This window comes from Leucopleurus acutus (genome assembly GCF_964270905.1).
Source record: "Leucopleurus acutus genome assembly, chromosome: 12".
Taxonomy (NCBI): Eukaryota; Metazoa; Chordata; class Mammalia; order Artiodactyla; family Delphinidae; genus Leucopleurus; species Leucopleurus acutus.
In genome coordinates, this window is record NC_139154.1 from 22,327,598 (window position 1) to 22,346,199 (window position 18,602).

Genomic DNA, 18,602 nt, shown 5'->3' on the forward strand with positions numbered 1-18,602 from the left:
ATTGCTTATTTTTTCTATCTGTGAAATTGAAAGAGTCATTCTTTGAAAGAGCTTGGAAAACAAGGTCGCCAGCTCATGTCCCAGGTTGTCACATGTTATCTTTGCAAAAGAGCCATCAGGAAAACTGGTTATGATTTCTTTTTTTTAACTAATTTATTTATTTTGGCTGTGTTGGGTCTTCGTTTCTGTGCGAGGGCTTTCTCTAGTTTTGGCAGGCGGGGTCCACTCTTCATCGCGGTGCCTGGGCCTCTCACTATCGCGGCCTCTCGTAGCGGAGCACAGGCTCCAGACGCGCAGGCTCAGTAGTTGTGGCTCACGGGCCAGTTGCTCCATGGCATGTGGAATCTTCCCAGACCACGGCTCGAGCCCGTGTCCCCTGCATCGGCAGGTGGATTCTCAACCACTGCGCCACCAGGGAAGCCCCTGGTTATGATTTTGACATCCCTCCTGGTTCTGGTGCAAGATTACCGTCCGTCATAGTAGTTAACTCTCCCCAGCGATGGCCCAGCTAAGGGGTGTTGCTGATCTAACCCCTCTGTGATGGAGTCTCCACAGTAGGTACTGAGTAAACCCCGCCTGGATGAATGAAGGACTGAGTGAGTGAAGGGAAGTGGTTGGGGTGAGGCGAGCCCAGAGCAAGGTCACTTTTATTGATGACTTAGAAGAAACAGAAGCAGCATATAAAGTTTATATTAAACAAATATTCTGTAGCTTATTTATGTTCATTTAGGAAAATGAAAGTCGTTCTTTAAAGAGTTGGAACAGAGCGGAAGTTAGCAAATCTCTGGATTCTGTCTGTCTCTTCTAATGTGTACTGATCAGCAGGAGGAGTTTAAGTGCAGCTGAAGTTAGGGGTGGCTTGCTCAGCAACCGGGTCCTGCTTGCTCTTCACTACACCAAGCATGACTGCATTAAGAATATCCTATTTCCTTGGGGCACTTTGTTGAAACATACTTCATAAGAAAAGGTAGTAATAATGTCACAGAACTGGCTCCTGTTATACTTTCTAGGGACCAGACCACTAGTTTATGCCACAAAACCAGAACAGGTAGCTGTGTCAAGATGTGGCTCCTGGCCCCAGGACAGCCAGTCCATAGTCTATCCAGCTGCTCGTGACTTAGGACCGTAGCCCGGGACAAAAGTTGGGCAGTTGGGTTCTTCTCCTTCTCCCCTTCCTCTTTCTCTCTTCTCCCCCAGCTGCTGCTCTCCCAGAAACTTATACTGGGGACATATGCAGAGGTGTAAGTGAAACCGGATCTAGCCTTTGTACCCCAACACCAAATTAATTCTCGGAGACAGAGTTTTGGGTGAAGTAGAAAAGAATGGCTTTATTGCTTTGCCAGGCAAAGGGGGCCACAGCGGGCTAATGCCCTCAGAACCCTGTGTCCCAGCCTGGAGGGGTCGTGAGGTGTTTCATAGTAATGGTTCCATGATAGCGTGTTGGCTCATGGACACTCTTCTGATTGGCTGGTGGTGAGGTCATCGGGAGTCGGCATCATCAACCTTCTGGTTCCAACAGGTCTGGGGTCTCCGTGCTTGTGGGCAGCAGACAGTTAACTTCTCCCGCCTGGAGGGGGCTTCAGTACCTGCAAAACAGCTCAAAGATATTGTTCTGTGCATCCCTCGAGGGGGACCCAGGACCCTGCCCCAAGGCTGCACTGTTGTGTCCTGACTGCTTCTCCTTTGTCTCTGCATCCTCTCCCTTCCCTGATGAGTAACTGTTTGAACCTGCTTGTTGGAACGCAGGGTAGGTCCTGGAGGCTGAATGAAGCCTATTTCCTGTAATCAAGAAATGGATGGGGGACACAGAAAGGCTTTCGTGCCCAGGAGCCAGCCCTACAGGGCTCTGCTCGGTATCATAAGGAAGTAGTAGAGACAGAAGCCAGCAGTCGTCATGGGAACAGTCAGAAGGCTTAGGGGGATGGAGACATTAGAAAGCACATGAAGCTTTTTGCCAGCGGGTCAGGAAGTCACCCACATGAGAGTGTAGAGGGGCCCCATGAATACCAGATGGCTGTCGTGAGGTCCGGAAGCTTTTGCTGCTGTGGCCGTTGGTGCCCCCTGGCCTCCAACTCAAGGATCCAGTCAGCCTAGGCCTTTTTGTGTCCTGTTCTTGGCTTTTTGTGAGACTTTCTCTTCTTGTACCATCTGTTTTGTTCGAATATTCCCCTCCCCCATTTACACTAGCTGAGGGAGTCCACATTCTTGGCAACCCAAAGAGCCAAACCAAAACTGGAAAGGAAAATATAGGGGCAGTCGCCCCACGATAGGTCAGTTCGTGTTACCTGTAAGAGTAACAGGGCGAGAGGAGCAGGCAGTGTGTTCGTGTTGCTTACGTACCGTGGAGGGAATCAAGAAGTCTGTATCAGTGGAGGATTGATTATTCACCCAGTTCTATCTCAGGGTTTATGTCTTCTGCAGAGTATTTGGTTTCTAATCTGCCCCCATTCATTGTTATAGTCATATAAATGTCTTATTACTCTTGCTAATTTCAACATCTGAAACTTTACCTATTATTTTTAATACCATGATCCTCAGATTTCATGAGCAATCGATTTTTGACAACCATTCCATACAAATGACCATTCTTATCCTGTAGACTCAGGATTCAGGATTCAGAAGTGCTGGGTTGCTGGCATTAAGCCCTGATGCTCTATGAATGAATAGGTCTTGAAGCTCTTAGGCTTAAAGCATTCTGTGTATAGAGGTGGGCAAGTTCATGATACCAGCTCTGATAAGGAGGCTTTTGTGAGCTACCCTGGGAAGTAGGCTATTGTTTACAACACTGGAGCTTTGGGAAAATGCATTCTAAGTTTCAACCAACTGGCCGACCGTTTATAAACAGGGGCCCATCTGCATACATTTTCCATGCAGTCATGTTAAAAGAAGAATGATGAAGAATTTCAAACACAGAACTCTGGTTCTTGGGATACGCTTCATATGTGAGTTTCCACCGTGACTTATGAAAGACGTGATGTACCCAGCTAACATGGTACTTGTAAAGAAAGGCCAGGCGTGGTTTTTGCTATAATGCTCCTTTTTTCCCATAGTACACAGACCTACATTTTCTTCCATATTATATGTTTAAAGGTGAAATATATGTGCCAAGTAGAGAAAACTCAAGAAAAATGGAAAATATTGACATAATTCATGTTTCTGTGCCCGTTTCTGCGTGCCCAGCATGCAAGAGTGGTTGTGATGGACACAGTGGTCACATTTTTCACTGGACTTCATCCACCTTCATCCTTTATTCTGCCAGGTTTCCACTTTGTACATCATGGAAACATAGCCCAAGGATGTATTTTGGAATTAACCCTTAGGTTTCAATGATTCTCTTCAATCTTCCTCCAAGTTCTATCCAATGAAAATACTTCCTGCTTTTGTTATCATAGTTGCTGTTGCCCTTTTCTGCTGGATTTATATGTCCATGTGTACATTTCACGATTGTGATTGGAAAAGGCCACACCCAACTTGTTAAGGTACAGGCACTTAAGTATCATTCTTTGAAGGTCCTTAGAGGGTTTTGTTGTAGCATTCATTCCTGGGGAATGTTGACACTGGCGCTAGGAGTTCTGAGCCAATGGCAGCCTCACATACAACTGTGTTCAAGTCCAGCACTTAAACATAAGCCAGAAGAAGTTGGAACTATGGCAAACCGCATTTATAATATCGTTTGAGGGACAGCTGGGGTCAGGGCTAAATTTTAATGTATCAGATGCAGGGAGGCAACTCTTGCATAACAATAAGCACAGGCTATCTCACTGAATGGAAAATAACCACATTTTCACCTTGGAAAATATATTCTAAATAGGACAGTCATTGTTTTTAGGAAGCTATTCATGACTTCCTTTTTTTCCCCTCTACTTTCAAGAATCATCCAGGAATAAGGTAAACTTTTTATCATAATTTATACAATGTGGTAATTTTTTGAATAGTTTAGAATTTTTATAGCCTGATGACAGACCTGCCAAATTCCACACAGCCATTGTGCACTGGCAGGGAGATGGGCTGGGATGACCTGCTGGGTCCTCCACATCTCTGACGTCTGAGAGTCTTTGAAATACATCCCAGAGCTTAATTATGACAGCGGTCTTTATTATTCTGAGCCCCTAACGGCATACTTCATGGGAACAATGTAAGGAGAGAAGATCTGGTGCCTTAGCAGTGGTCGACACAAGAATTGGAACAGGCGATTTCAGGGAGGAACTTCCCTTTTGCAGGCGTGTGGGAGGTCGGAGGAGGAGTGGTGGGTTAGGGAATAAGAGGGTTGCTGGCAGGAACTTATCAAACTAATTCTCAATCATTTGCCCACAGTCTGGCATAAACTAATTATGGATATACTTTTTGTAGAAATAACAACCATGTTCATTTTGACCCTTTGCATCGATCTAAGCAGGGTAGATGTCATTCCCATCCTGCACCACATGCAATCCCGGTCCCAGTATCTCCTCGGAATTGTTGTGCATGGGGACTGGAACATCAAGCACCAAGCTATTTTCAAAACTTTTTATTTTTAAATAAATTTAAACTTACAGAGCAGTTGCAACTATAGACAGAGAAACCACAGGACAACTCTCAAGAAATTCGCTCTGGTACAATACCTCTAACTAAAACTGCACACTCTTTTCCGTCTCACCAGCCTTTCCTCCAATGTCCTTCACTGTTCCAGGATCCAATGCAGGTCCCACACTGCATTTAGTTGCAGGGTCTCCATAGCCTCCTCCCATCTGTGACCTTTCCTCGGTCTTTCCTTGTTGTTCACGACCTTGACACTTTTGAAGGGTACTGGTCAGTTACCTTGTCAGGTGTCTCTCATTTTGGGATTGTGTGATGTTTTGACAAGTTGGAGCTATGGCTTTTGGGAGAGAATATCACAGGGATGATGTAGCCTTCCTGGTGCATCGTATCCTGAGATGCAGGAGGGCATCAATGTCCCACTACTGGTGATGTGACCTTAATCAAGGTGGGGTCTGCTAAGTCAGCAACATAGAACGTATCCCATTTCTGTGAATGGGGCCTGGGTTAGCAAAAGAACTTAGCTAAACTCGTGTTAGCTATTAGTTTAGAAGACATACAGTTTAAACTGTATGATGGGCCTTGAGTAAGTATCCAGTGCTTTGAATCGTTGGTTGGGCTTGTGTGATTCATTTCAGTGCTCTGTGATTTGTGGCCAGCATGGTGGATATAGGTCTGAACACATCTCTGGTAATGCTGTGGCTGTGTGTAGCCATCAGTGAGTCCAGCCCTGACCTCCCTTTGCCTTGGTCTTAACTCTGAGGCTGAAGGATAGTCCCTTGATGAGCACTGCACACCACAGCCCCCCTAAAGGAAGGAGCACTGATCCAGTTACCACCTTAGGAGTTGTCTTTTTTATCTGCCTGTGCCACATTTATCTTTTTTTCCCCTTAACCCTGCGAGATAGGAAAATCAGAAAGAGTGTCATCTTCATTCCATAAATTGAAAACAAAACCAAACCCACCCCAAACTGATGAACCGATGCTGAGAAAAGTTCAAGGACTTGCCAGGGTTCTGTGGCCGTGGCAGTGCAGCATCAGTGATGGGACCCAGGTTCTCTGATGCTTAGTCCACTGACCTGCCCGGACATTCAGTGCACTCCAGCAGGAGAGGCTGGGCTGCTGCAGGTCCAGAGCCGTCCAGCACATAAGCAGGTGGCTCCAACTCTGAATTTATTACCAAGTTATTATGAAAGCCAAGGAACGTTAGTTAATCACTCTTGTTTTTCCACTTGGTGATTGTTATTTCAGGAATAAAATATTCCTGGGGTTTACTTCTAATTTAATGCCAAGATGCAAATTGTGCCTCACCTGTTTCACCTGAGGTGTTATTTATGCCCAAATTACACCTCCTAGATGAGGACCCATTGTGCATGTTTCCTCCTTTGGAAATTAAATATAATAATAGTAATCAACTGCATACAAAGCAATTGTAGGGGGTGGGAAAGGCTCAAAATTTGTAACAGCTCAGGAAAAACCATCATCAAGGAAAAGCGCTATGGAAATGCTCAATGCAGACGTAAGAATTATGACATCTCTGCCAATTCACCACCAGAGGCCAGGGTAACACAAATGCATGGTAAACGTGAACTTCGTTCAACAAATATATATTGGCTACATGTAACGTCAGAGTCTAAAGCTAGAGGGGATTTTATATAACAATAACCGCAGCTAAAATTTTTGAATAGACAATTTTTTAAGAACAGCTTTAGGTTTATAGCAACATTGAGCAGCAGGTACAGACATTTCCCGTATGTCCTCTGCCCGCACCCTGATCCCAGCAGCCTCCCGCGTTATCAGCATCCTTCACTAGAGTAGTACATCTGCTGGAACTGATGAACCTACACTGACGTGTCATTATCACCGGTGGGTTATGTTAGAATTCTGCTTTATATAATTATATATAATTATAAAAAATATAATTATAATTTTATAGATTTTTTCATACGTGATAGAGAATTCTTAGAACATTAGTTCCAAGCCAGTTCAATTTTGTAAACAAACGTTAGACATAAGAAGGTGACGTTTGTGGATTGTTTTCAGTTGAGGTGGCTGTAATTCCAAAAATGTCAAGAATTATAGAGTTGCTCATTCAAATAAGGAAAATCATTTGTTTCTAACTTGAATTAGAGAATCCTAGAAAAGCACCAGCTGTAAAGCACTGACTGACTTCTACAGATTTCCTGTAGAACGCTTTGCTGTTGTTAATAGGATGGAGATTCTGTTCTTGGAAAGAGGAGAACGGGTAAAACTGACGGCAGAGTCAGGGTGAAAGAGGCCCGTGCAGGCCGTTATACTCTTTACGTGCGGAGGTGCTGTGAGCAGGCTCTGTGGGACTCTGGAGCCCTGTGATGCCATCCTGATGGGACCACTGAACCCCCCGTGCAGCACGGTTCACAGAACAGTGGTGGAGCTGGAGCGGGCAGGGGGATGGGCTGGTGCAGGGGCTGAGGGGGGTCGGGGAGGGGTGTGAGCCTCACTCCACCAGGCGGTAGAGGTGGGGCTGACGGGCCCTTAGCACCTCCTGTGGACTTGCTTTAGCTGCGTTCTCCTGTTTTCTGTTCATGGGCTACAAACGCCTTCACAGTGACCTTTGTAAGAAATACTCTCACACAACATTGTAAAGCAACTATATTCCAGTAAAAATTAATTTAAAAAAAGAAATACTGATTCATATTTTTAGATGACCATTTACAAATTCACAAAGCCTTATTCTTACCTCGATGAACTAAATTATCCACTTCCACCCCCATAAATGGTGTTGTATTTCTATTTCCCTACTTTGGGTTAGGTTTCGTGAGTCTTAAATTTCACAACAGAAAACCATGAAGCTCAGTCCTCACTTTCGACAGAAAGCTCAAGTTTGAACCGAGGACCTAACTTTGTTGGTTCAGAAACGTACTGTTTTTTCTCTTAGTTCCACCACCGGGTACAGTGGACCGCAAACACCCTGGACATGGTCCTCCTCTCAAGGGCTCATGTGTTCACGGGGTGTAAAGCACATAACTATGTGGTAAGTGTGTATAACGTGTTAGGATGTGCAGGGGGCGGAGGGCTTCATCTACCTGCAGGTGGTTGGGGAAGGTGTTCCGGAGGAAACTACCACGTACTGTCCCTGTCTCTCCCCAGCGCCTCCTGGTGATTCACAAGTCACCTTTGTCGTTTCCCACATGGAGGCCCCTTCTCACTTGTCAGTAGTAACATCCTGAGGCATCAAAATCCTCAGCACACTTTGGACACTGGTGCAAAGGACAAGGAGGTCACCGATGGCATTTGCAGTGGGAATGAGATCCGGGGCGCATTGTAGAAACGGGGCTCCGTGGAGAATGGATGCTGGGGCCTGGGGTGAAATGACTGTGAGCGCTTGAACCCATGAGGGTGTCACAGCTGATCAGGCAGAGAGCCCTGAGAACTCAGCCAAGCCCCTGGCACAGGAGGGGCAGCGAGGGGGTGGATTCAGATACATCTTGGATGTGAGAAGTGAAGGAGAGAAGTCAAGATGGCTTGTCTCTTACAAGGTGCGTGAACCAAGTCCTGAATTCCATCCGAGGGAACCGCAGGCCTTCTTGTTGGGACTACTCTGTAGAGCATGGAGTGACCCGCAGCGATCGTGCTTGTGTTTAATATTTCTGATGGGCTCAGCTTCCCGGTTGATTTCCACCTGTTTATTTTGCTCTCTTCTTCATTTGACCACAAGCACTTTGGTCACCAGGAGTTTTCTTTTTGCCTTTGTACTTATGTTTGTTTTACATGGCGTAAACAATGGGTGCTAAATACAAGCGACATGCCATTTTCTGATTGGTTAGGATCCCGAAAAGGACATCAAAGCTGTCCTCTTAAGAGGCTCTGTGGATTTAGTCTGTTGATTTAAATGCTTTAGAAGGAGGGAGAGCAATTTCCAAAAGCCGCAGGACCCATCTGAGTTAGCACTGATTTCAGATTTATTTGCTTTTAGCGGCTTCACGTCATACCCAGCACCCTATCCTAGATAGTCGAAATGTGCCTTTTCCGTTTTTTTTTTTTGAGACTAGAACGGCACAAGTGTAGGTGTTAGATATGACTGACATGGCAGATGGTGTGACTTTGGGGGTCAATATTGAAACACCTTGAAACTCAAATGCACTGCAGCTGTAGCTCGTGGCCAAACTGTTCAGAGAAAAGTGTTTGCTTACACACTGCCAGTGTGGTGTCATTCTCAGCATGTGGCTTGTGAAGTCAGGAGGCCAGCAATTCTACAGCAGAGAAGGGCATGGGGACGGAGAATCCCAGACTGATGGGTAAGAATGAGTTGCACAGATTACAATGGACAAAAAGAAAGTTTCTCAGGGATGCTGCAAACTGGGGAAAGGAGTGTAGAATTCTTTTGGGGAAAAAAAGTAACAAGGAATGGAAGTCACATCAATTCCTAGTGAGAACCAGCTCTGAGTGTGTCATTAGAAGAAAGAAGAAACTGAACCCACCTCCTCACAAATCGTAAAATAGAGGTTGTAACTTGCAAAATCGCCACTAGAGGGCTTGCTTCATCTATAAAGAAAATTTTCCCTTGGAAACCCGGGGAATTTTCCAAAAGGCTCTTGAGCACATCTCAAAGGGTGGCGGGGATTAGGGTGGCGGGGGGAGGGGAAGAAAAGGGCAGCCTGAGATAAGAGGCTTCTATCCTTGGGTAACAACTGGGGGAGGTGTGTGTCTCAGCATGAAGTCACTGCGGCTCACGAGGCTGGTTTTTCCTGATTGTTGTGGCCTCAGGATACACAGCACATATTCCAGGGACAGATTCAAGACTACTTCCTCCAACCTGAGGCTTCTGTTGGGGGACACAGATCTGGCAAGCACTCCACTGTGCTCCACAGGGCCTGTCCACCTAAGACGGGGCAGGAACCACAGTGGATATAGGCGTCTTCCTGGGTCGGGAAACTGCTCTTCGGGCACAGAGAATAGGGGGCCACAGAGTTCGTGTCTGGCCAACTCAACATCATAGAGTGGCTAAAATAGAGACCTGAGGGATAAAAGCAAAAATGGAGAGAGATGATTAAAAAAAGAACATTTGACAGACAATGTAAAATTCCAGCTTCTTCCACAGAAAGCAAAATATTCCCAGAAAGGAGCAAATTCCCAGCGATAGGGGGAGTTGGAACTCAAATAAGAGCTCCAATTGTAGGCATTCTTTGTTGGTAATCCCTCCATTCTTATAACATTTTCCAGATCTGCCATTGCATGAGCTACGTAACTGACAAATCTTCAACTCACATTATATTTAAGTGGTTTCCCCCATCACTTCTCACAGTTAAAAATACATCACATAAATTACTATCCTGCCTAGTGAAATATGCAGTGACTCTGTTGTCTGCCGTTTATTTCTAAAACATTTTGGCACTCTCCGCGGAAGTCTTCTTCTCAGTTACGGCAGGGGACTTTTTTTCAGTTTTACTTTGTTATTAAGTACAGCATGACAGAGACCCACGGATGGTATCATGGCTGGGGTGTGATGGAGGGGACTGATGGCTACATGCAGAGGCGGGAGAGGAAGCTGGGCCAGTCACACAGCGACAACGAGATGTAGGCTTGTCCCCTTCACTTGCCAGTCCCTGGGGATCTTGCTGCTTTGGGACCTGGCTGGAACTCACCCAGCTCAGAGGGCCCCAGAATCTGGGTAGGAATCATCCTGAAGAGCTCCGCACTCACCCGATGAGAAGCAGCAGCTGCTGTAGGAAGGCAGGGGAGAACCTGCCGCCCCCACCGTCCCTGCCCAGGATCCCCCAGTGAGGACGGGGCTGAGCAGTGCTTTCTTCCCAGCAGGTGTCACTGTGGAATTATTAAAATAGGAAGAAGAAAAGGAGCTGCGTGTTAGCTAGCTGAGCCGCAAATTAAAGACCTTGAACCAAAATTGTACCCAGGCTACATAGCAATGACACGGAGGAATCAGAAACACTCCCTCCGCTGACTCCGAGGCTGAGAATCTGCAGTGACTGTTGTCTTTGATCTCTTTAGTTCACCTGGCTTTTCAAGTTTTAAGAAACACAGTCGTCCATACAGACATTAACAAGGTAGATACCTACATTTCACAGTGTCAGTAACCATATAAGTGTTTCTCCCATTTGCTGGCTGTCTGGATAGGTGTTTTGTTTGTTTCTTAATGAGGAGGGGTAAGATGTTATAGAAAGAACTCAGGAATCTAAAGCTCTCGGTTCAGATTCTTGCTTCTCCACCCCATGTGTGTGTTACTTTGGACAATTTACATAATTTAGAGCTTTCAAGCTCAGTTCCATGACAGGGTAATTGCGAAGGTTAAATAAAATAATATTCATGAAAGCACCTCTTATGGTTAGTTAAATCTGAATCCAGATGCATCACTGAAATACTCTTTAGATTTCATTATTATCTTAATATTTTAATTTCATTTTGAATAGATTCTGTTCATACTTTATTACCCATGTACAAATTATAACCTCTAGGAAGATAACCTGCTTTTCTCATCTGGGTTCCAATGCCTACTGACCGTCTCTGCTCAGACGTCCTGCTTGGACACGAATGCAAAATCATTATCTGTATGGTCCAGTGTCCTTTCTGCTCTCTTTATTCCATTTGCTGGTGCTGTCCCCTTTCCCTGGCCTTGAACTGTTGGGATCACCTCAACTTGTCCTTAATCACGGTCCTCCATTTCCAAACAGGTCCCTGAACCGGCAATATCATTTTCAAAGGCTGCACCATCTCCTTTGTCTGCTGCTTTTTCGCATTGCTTGTTGGCAGGATTACTAGTCTGGTTTCCTATCTCAGTGGCTCCTGAGTAGCTGGGGAGGTCTCCCCAGACAACAATTCCAACCCCCCCGGATCCATGTCTTCAGAGTTGTAGAGTGTAGGGGCCCAGGAGGACATGGCTTTGACATACACTCCGGATTTTGTTGGGGCCCATGGTCACATACACCTCTGACTTCAAGTCAGTTCTACCTTTAAATCCAAAAGGCACTTCACTCATAGAATGCTCTTCTTAAAGACATATTTTTATTTTGTTCTTTCCCTGCTATGCACCTTCGGGTTTCCCATTTCATAGAGAATGGGCTTAACGTCATAGTCAGGGGACATCACTATGTAGCAAAGTGCCTGGCACCTGGTGTGAGTTTACTTACAATAGACACCTCTCCGTGGTCGCCTGGATCACAACCAGTTCCCCTTCTCCGGGGACGGTCTTGATACATAGGAGGGCTACTGGCACTGCCCCTTGGCCACAGCTGTTGATGCAGAGGGAAGGCTTCTGATCCAATGGGTGTGGAAAGATGCTACTGCCAAGGAAAGGAGATCTGTAACGCAGAGACACTGGGATCTGAAGTCATGGACACTGGGTCCCGTGAATGGCAATCCCTCCCCTTAAGAACCCTGGCTGGCACGGCTCCCGGACTCAGCCGGGTTCTGCCCACTAGGTCGGCCCCTCAGGATATCCTAACATTCCCTCAATTACCGTGACATCCCCCAATAACTAGTCTGTTTTTTTTTTTTCCTAAGTCACCCAGAGTCAATCTCTCTTGTTAGGAAATGACAGATATAATCTGATACATTATTGGAGATTTAATCTATTGATGATATAGCGCCAATCATGTTATTTCTCACAATTCCCTGAGAAAGTTCTTCTCTAAAACCCAACAGTTCTCCTATAAATGTCACTTTTCTATGTGGAATTTCCTCTCCTCCCTGTTACTCGTCTCTCAAAGCCTTTCTGTCCCAGCTCCTTCCTGAAACTTCTTTAGTGGTCAATGGTCTCTCATTCCTCTGAGTTCTTACACCACTGCTGGTACAAACCATTCACTGAACATGTATCACATCTGGGTGTAGATTGCCATTTATCTTTTCACTTGTAAATGATGCATCTTCCCAATTAGTTGCAAGCCACTTGGAAGCAGGGAACAAATCTTGAATTTGTTTTAAAATGTTTTTCTCTTTAATGCTTACATGCTTCTATGCTACTTTTATTCCTAATGCTTATTGTTTAAATGTTCCTCCTGTACCATATCATGTCTTATAAATATTTATTGAATTAATGGAGGAAATGTATACCTGTTTAAACTTATAATGAAAGAGAGCTGGGGATAATAGTATTTGTTTTTCCAAAAATGCTTCCAATTATCCATTCCCTCATCAGTTCACATGCAGCAGGGAAATGCAACAGTCCCTTTGTAGCACGTCTGCTCCGTAATTGCTCCTGTCAGGGTGATTAATGGATAGGGCTTTGTGACCAGGAACCTCTATGGTGACCCAGTGGTCAGCAGAGGCCACTTGTCTCTGATATTTCTATCCCTGCATGAGGTTTTTTTAAAAAACGAAGTTATGGCTTTGGAAAATAACTAAGGTTGCATTATGGCACATTTGCATACATATTCCCAGAGCCTGTCCGTAGCTAATTGCATCCAGGCAGGAGGCTTGATTTGCTTCCCAGGCCCTCCTGACTGGGACTTGAGCCAGTCCCTCCAGGCTGAAGGCAGGCCACTGCCTGGGGCCAAAGGTCTTTTCTTCCTTGGGGCTGCCCTCTGCATGGGCCCGCCTGACCTGCTGACATCTCAGGCTGAGGCTCTGCTCTGGTCCTGCAGGGCAAGGCTGGACAGGGCTGGGGATGGGAGGCTGCAGAGGCTGATGGGAATCGGGGTCCCCCACTCCACCGGCACTGACTTAAGGTCCAGTCACCCAAGGTTAAAGGGCTCTCCACCCTGACATGTACACCCTTCATATTGCTGCTGTGAGTGACCTTGTTCCTCTTCTTCCGAGACCCTAAAGTTGCTCTAGGCTACAACTGCCCCCTGGTGACTTGATGGAAAGTAACAGCTCTTCCCCAAGGAGGAAAATAGCAGTGGCTGGAGCTAAGGGTGGAAGGCTATCTGAGTTCTGGGAGCAGAGAAGGTGTGGCTTTGGAGGGTGACACTCGGAGACTGTGCTCCCTGGGAAAGCCTGAGGGCTGTCAGCCGATGCTCTTCCTGTTCCACCTGCCAGTCAGGGTTCCAGGTCCCTGGGAGCTGCTGGTGTACTGGTCCTAGCAAAGCAGTATTAGTGTACCAGGTGCATAACTCAGTGATGCTGTGCGGGGTTATACATATTCAGTGGATGTTCCCACTTAATCCTCACAACAACCACACAAGGCAGGGACTCTTATTAATCCCATTTTGCAGTGGCAGAAACTAAGGCACAGAGAAGTTAAGTAACTTGTCCAAAGTTGCACAGCTCCTATTCTTATAAGAATAACAAGAATTCTTATAAGAATAATGAATACTCCTGTAGGTACTCTTCCTAGTTAACTCTTTCCTAGTAATCATAGGAACCTTGCAGTTATATTTCAGGATTCAATTTAGCAATATTAGGTAAAAGCCTTCTACTTGATCATTTAACAATTATTTATTGAGCACCTATTAACCTGTAGCCTCATTCTACAAGTTGAAAGAAATACCAAAAAAAACCCCCAAAAATGATAAACACTGACAATGATACAGTTTAGGAGAAAAGAACTTTTTCTCCCCATACCTGCCTTGTTATGTATGGCTCTGGCTGTAGGCATAGCTGAATACAGGTGTCCACGTGGATGCAGGCACCGTTAGCGGAGCCAGGCTGGGCAGCAGGGCAGTGGTCAGGAGGGCAGCGCCCAGCTTGTCCATGAGAGGCTCTATTGCTCACCAGCTACATGACCTTGAACATTCATTTAACTTCCCCATATCTCAATTGTCTCATCTGTAAAGGGGGAATAATCATAACTCCTAATTCTGCGGGAGGGCGGTGAGAATTAGAATTTGTACGTGATGAGGGCTTAGAATAGTGCTGGACACGTTGTGAGCATCAACTGCAGCTACCGTTTTCCTTGTCTCTCTGCATGTCTGTGCGTATCTAATTTAGAAGAACCACTTCCTCTTGGAAGCCCCTCTAACCCCTGCCCCCGCCTCCCCAGCACCTTCCCACAGGATGGGTTGGCTGTCCCTTGGGCAGATTTCTGTAAAATCCTGTGTGTTCTGCATGGACTGCACATTCCTGTCATACATGTTTAGTCTGGACCTACCATGTGCCAAGCACACAGGAGGAGCAGTGAGAAGACAGGCAATCCTTCTCTGCTGGAGCTTAGCCTGGCGGGAGTGGTGTTTAGTTGTGAAACCACCAATAAATATCGAAAGCCCAGGAATCATAAGGAGATGGTCAGGGGACTTCACCTTCTCAGAAGCAGAGGTTACCTGGAGGTGAAGAAACGCTTCTGGGAGGGTTGACGTTGCAGGCGAAACCCGAAGGAGATGCAGGAGTTGGCACGGGTCGGGGGGGGCAGGGCAGGGAGAGGATGTCTAGGCAGAGGGAACAGGAGGTGCGGAGCCTAGAATCATGAGCACCCGCCGGGCAGCAGGCAGAAGCTCAGGACCCCAGGAGTGCGTGCACGTGGGCCGGGCCCCTCAGGGAGCTGGGTGGGTGCTCTGCCCCGTTATTTTCCCCTGAGCTCTCTGATGGTGTCGACTTGCCTGGATCCGCACGTCTATGGTGTGATGTACGCCCAGTTTAAAACCGGGGAAACCGAGAGGTGAAATAACTTGCTGCGCTCAGCACCATGGTGAAGGGCAGAGCTGGGACCTGAGCCCAGGCTGCGGAGCAGAGCCCTGCCCTCTGGGTGATGCTAGATCAGCTTCACGCACACACAGGAGACCAGTTAACAAGGGAGTGCTCAAGGCTCTCCGGTACGTTTATGATCAGAGACGGAGACTTCTGTGGAAGCTGTGAAGCAAAACAAACCTCTCTCTTGAATTGATGGAAATGGCAATTTGGGGAAGGTTGAAATATATCCAATGACTTCTTGGCATCTTTTAATCACCTGAAGTGATCTTCTTGATTCAGAAACATAAAATGCATTATTAACAAGGAGAGTTACTAGTGCCCTGGTCGCATTGGTATGTTTTCTTATATCCCACCCCGCTATCCCCAAGCAAAAAAACAAAAATGAAAACCACCAAAACTAAATGCTTTTGGTGAGAAATATTTTGATAGCTATTTTTAAGTGAAATTTTTAAAAATTCAGTGTAGGGCTTCCCTGGTGGTGCAGTGGTTGAGAGTCCGCCTGCCGATGCAGGGGACACAGGTTCGTGCCCCGGTCCAGGAGGATCCCACATGCCGCGGAGCGACTGGGCCCGTGAGCCATGGCCGCTGAGCCTGCGCGTCCGGAGCCTGTGCTCCGCAACGGGAGAGGCCACGACAATGAGAGGCCCGCGTACCACAAAAAAAAAAAAAAAAAAAAAAAAAAATTCAGTGTGAAAACTATCTTTGTTATCTTTACCTGTTTGGAAAACTTTCCTCCTCCTTCATAACTCTAACCTTTTGTAAACCAATGGTTGCTCTATGTTGTAGTTCTTGTTCTTATGAAATTCAAACCAGAAGAATCCAAGCTGACTGGCGCCCAGTTTCATGAGTGTGCTCTGAGTTGTTGTACTTCCTGGAGGATTCAGTGGGGCCTTATTGTGAGTGTTCAACAACAAGAAAGTTGACTACGAAAGGGAATTTGAATACAAAATGTTAATTTGACTTTGAGTTCAGATACTGTTAATATTATTATTAAAGTAGGTTAGGTTTTTTCCCCCACGTCCTGGAGGACTATATTAAGATGTGTTCAAGGAGTGAGTTTTTTAAAAAGAGAAATGGACATCTTGTATGCTTGTTTTCTAACCTTCCACGTCATAGAACTGAATGAACAGGGAAACATATACCTTACAGAGTTTAACGTGTCTTACTGAGAAAAGCCTTTAACTGGAGAAGACAAAATGGACTCCTAAGATTTTTAGACCTTTACAGAGGAATTGTGGCTGCTTTGCTTAATCAAAGTTGTTTCAAAAGCCAACTTTCCTTTGTAGGATCTGATGTACAGTGTTGACAACAGCACATGTGTCATGGAAGAGTAACTGAGGTGGCAACAATCTGTACCTGTGTGTGTGAAGAGAATTAGCCACAGGACAGATTAAAAAGATATATGTACATAGATATACACACATATTTAACTCAGAATTATCAATAATTTCCCCTGTAAATTAGCAGGTTTTTGAAACAAATTGTTATTGAAGGTATTTTCAAACATGCAAGTATAAAGAACAGTATAATAACCCCATGTGTTCATTCCCTGGATTCCACAGGTATCAACAGTCTCCCAGCCTCCTCTCATCTACCCCCAGCCCTGCTCTTTTTTTTGATCTATTTTAAAACAAATCCTTCATACTATATTATTTCACCAGTGGATACTATATTAGTTAAAGTGCCCTTCTTTTACAAATAAACCTCAATAGTATTATCAGCAAAAGTAGTCATGATTCTGTAATATCACCTGACACCCAGCCTATATCCAGTTGTCCCCAGTTGGCTCAAAAATGGCTTGTTACAGTTGATTTGCTTGACTCAGGATCCGAATGAGATGTACATACCCAGTGCATTTCACTGGTGTATCTAAGTGCCCTTTAAGGTAGCTTCCCTCCCCTCCCTGCCTCTAGCTCCCTTTCCTTCTTCTTTTCTTCCTGCCATTAATGTGTTGAAGAAAAAGTGGGTTATTTGTCCTGAAGACTCAGGGTTCTGCATTTGGCTGATTGACTCCTCCATTTGGCTGTGAACTGATGATAGATCTGAGACTTGGTTAGATTCTGATCATTAGCAGGCAAAGCTCGGCGGTTTTTGTTTTATTTAAATGTCTCTCCCAGGAACGACCACCTGGTGGCAGTGTTAGGCACAACATCTCCTCCTTGGGTGCGCCTCCACATGGGAAGCGACCTTGCCCCGCCTCTGCCTTGATTCTCTGCCTTTTCCGGGTGCCTGCCAGCCACAGGAGAGCACGCACAAGCAAAATGAATGGCTTCAGGCTGAATGGCAGCCCATCTTGTCCAAAGCCCCTCTCCTTGGGGTCCGCTCAGTGCCTGTGCCTATAATGAGGGTGGCTGACAAGATCTGCCCGGCTTGGTTTGCCTGCCTTGTCATAGGAATCACTGGCTCTCCTCCAGATTTTAGTTCATTTGAAAGTGTAAGAAAGTTTTTTGGTTGGAGACTGAAGGTTTTTAATTTGAGTTAAAATAAGCCATGAGGCATCAAGGGTGTTTAGCTAATTTGATAGAAAATAGAGGCAGCCCACGGTGTTTATTCGTCATGATCCCCTTACCCAGCTCCAGCGTTTTCCCAAAAAGAGAACAATCAACTTTGTTGGTTTCACCTTCAGTTACTAGACAGCTTCAGGGAAACAAGAAGTGCTCATTTTTTCATCCTCATGTCAGACACCTCCTGGATGGATCAAGTACATCTTTCCAAAATTGCTTCATCAGAGACCTGGAACAGAAACAGGCACAGCACAGGGAATGACAGTGTTGACCTGGAAGGGGTTCTACATTAAGACTCTGGCACCAGATTACTGACATATACTTAACCTCGGTTTATTCGTCTGTAGAGTGTGAACCCCTATCCGTAAGTGACATTAAATGAGTTAATTTGTGTACCTGTTAAGTAGTTGCTGTCAACTTATATTAACACACAAGCAAGCAAACTCAACTTAATTACATTGGGTCTTCAGAGTGGGAGTTGGGTGAATTCTGCACCATTTTAAAATTTGCAGGGCAGAAATAGAGACACAGATGAGAGAACAAACATATGGACACCAAGGGGGGAAAGTGGCGGGGAGTGGTGGTGGTGGGATGAATTGGGAGATTGGGATTGACATGTATACACTGATGTGTGTAAAATAGACAACTAATAAAAACCTGCTGTATAAAAAATAAATAAAATTCAAAAAAAAATTTGAATGATCATGCTGAATGAGAGGCCTGACGTTCGGGTGACACAGCAGGGTCGTGCTTGAACTACGGCAAAATTAAGAAATGAGGAGAAAGTAATTCACTAACATGTGACCAATGCACGCTCAGCCTCTGCACCGGATATCCGCAATGGATTTGTTAGTTACAATTGGCCAAGAGCTGTTTTACCTAGAGTATTTCCTTCCTTGTAATTTAAAATTAAACCTTCAGCCAAGGCAAGTAGCTAATTTGAAAGAATTTCAGACTCTAGTCCTGAGACTCTGATTTCTCTCTGCGACTTTCTGGCTGCATAGTCATCATGCATCAGAGCTGC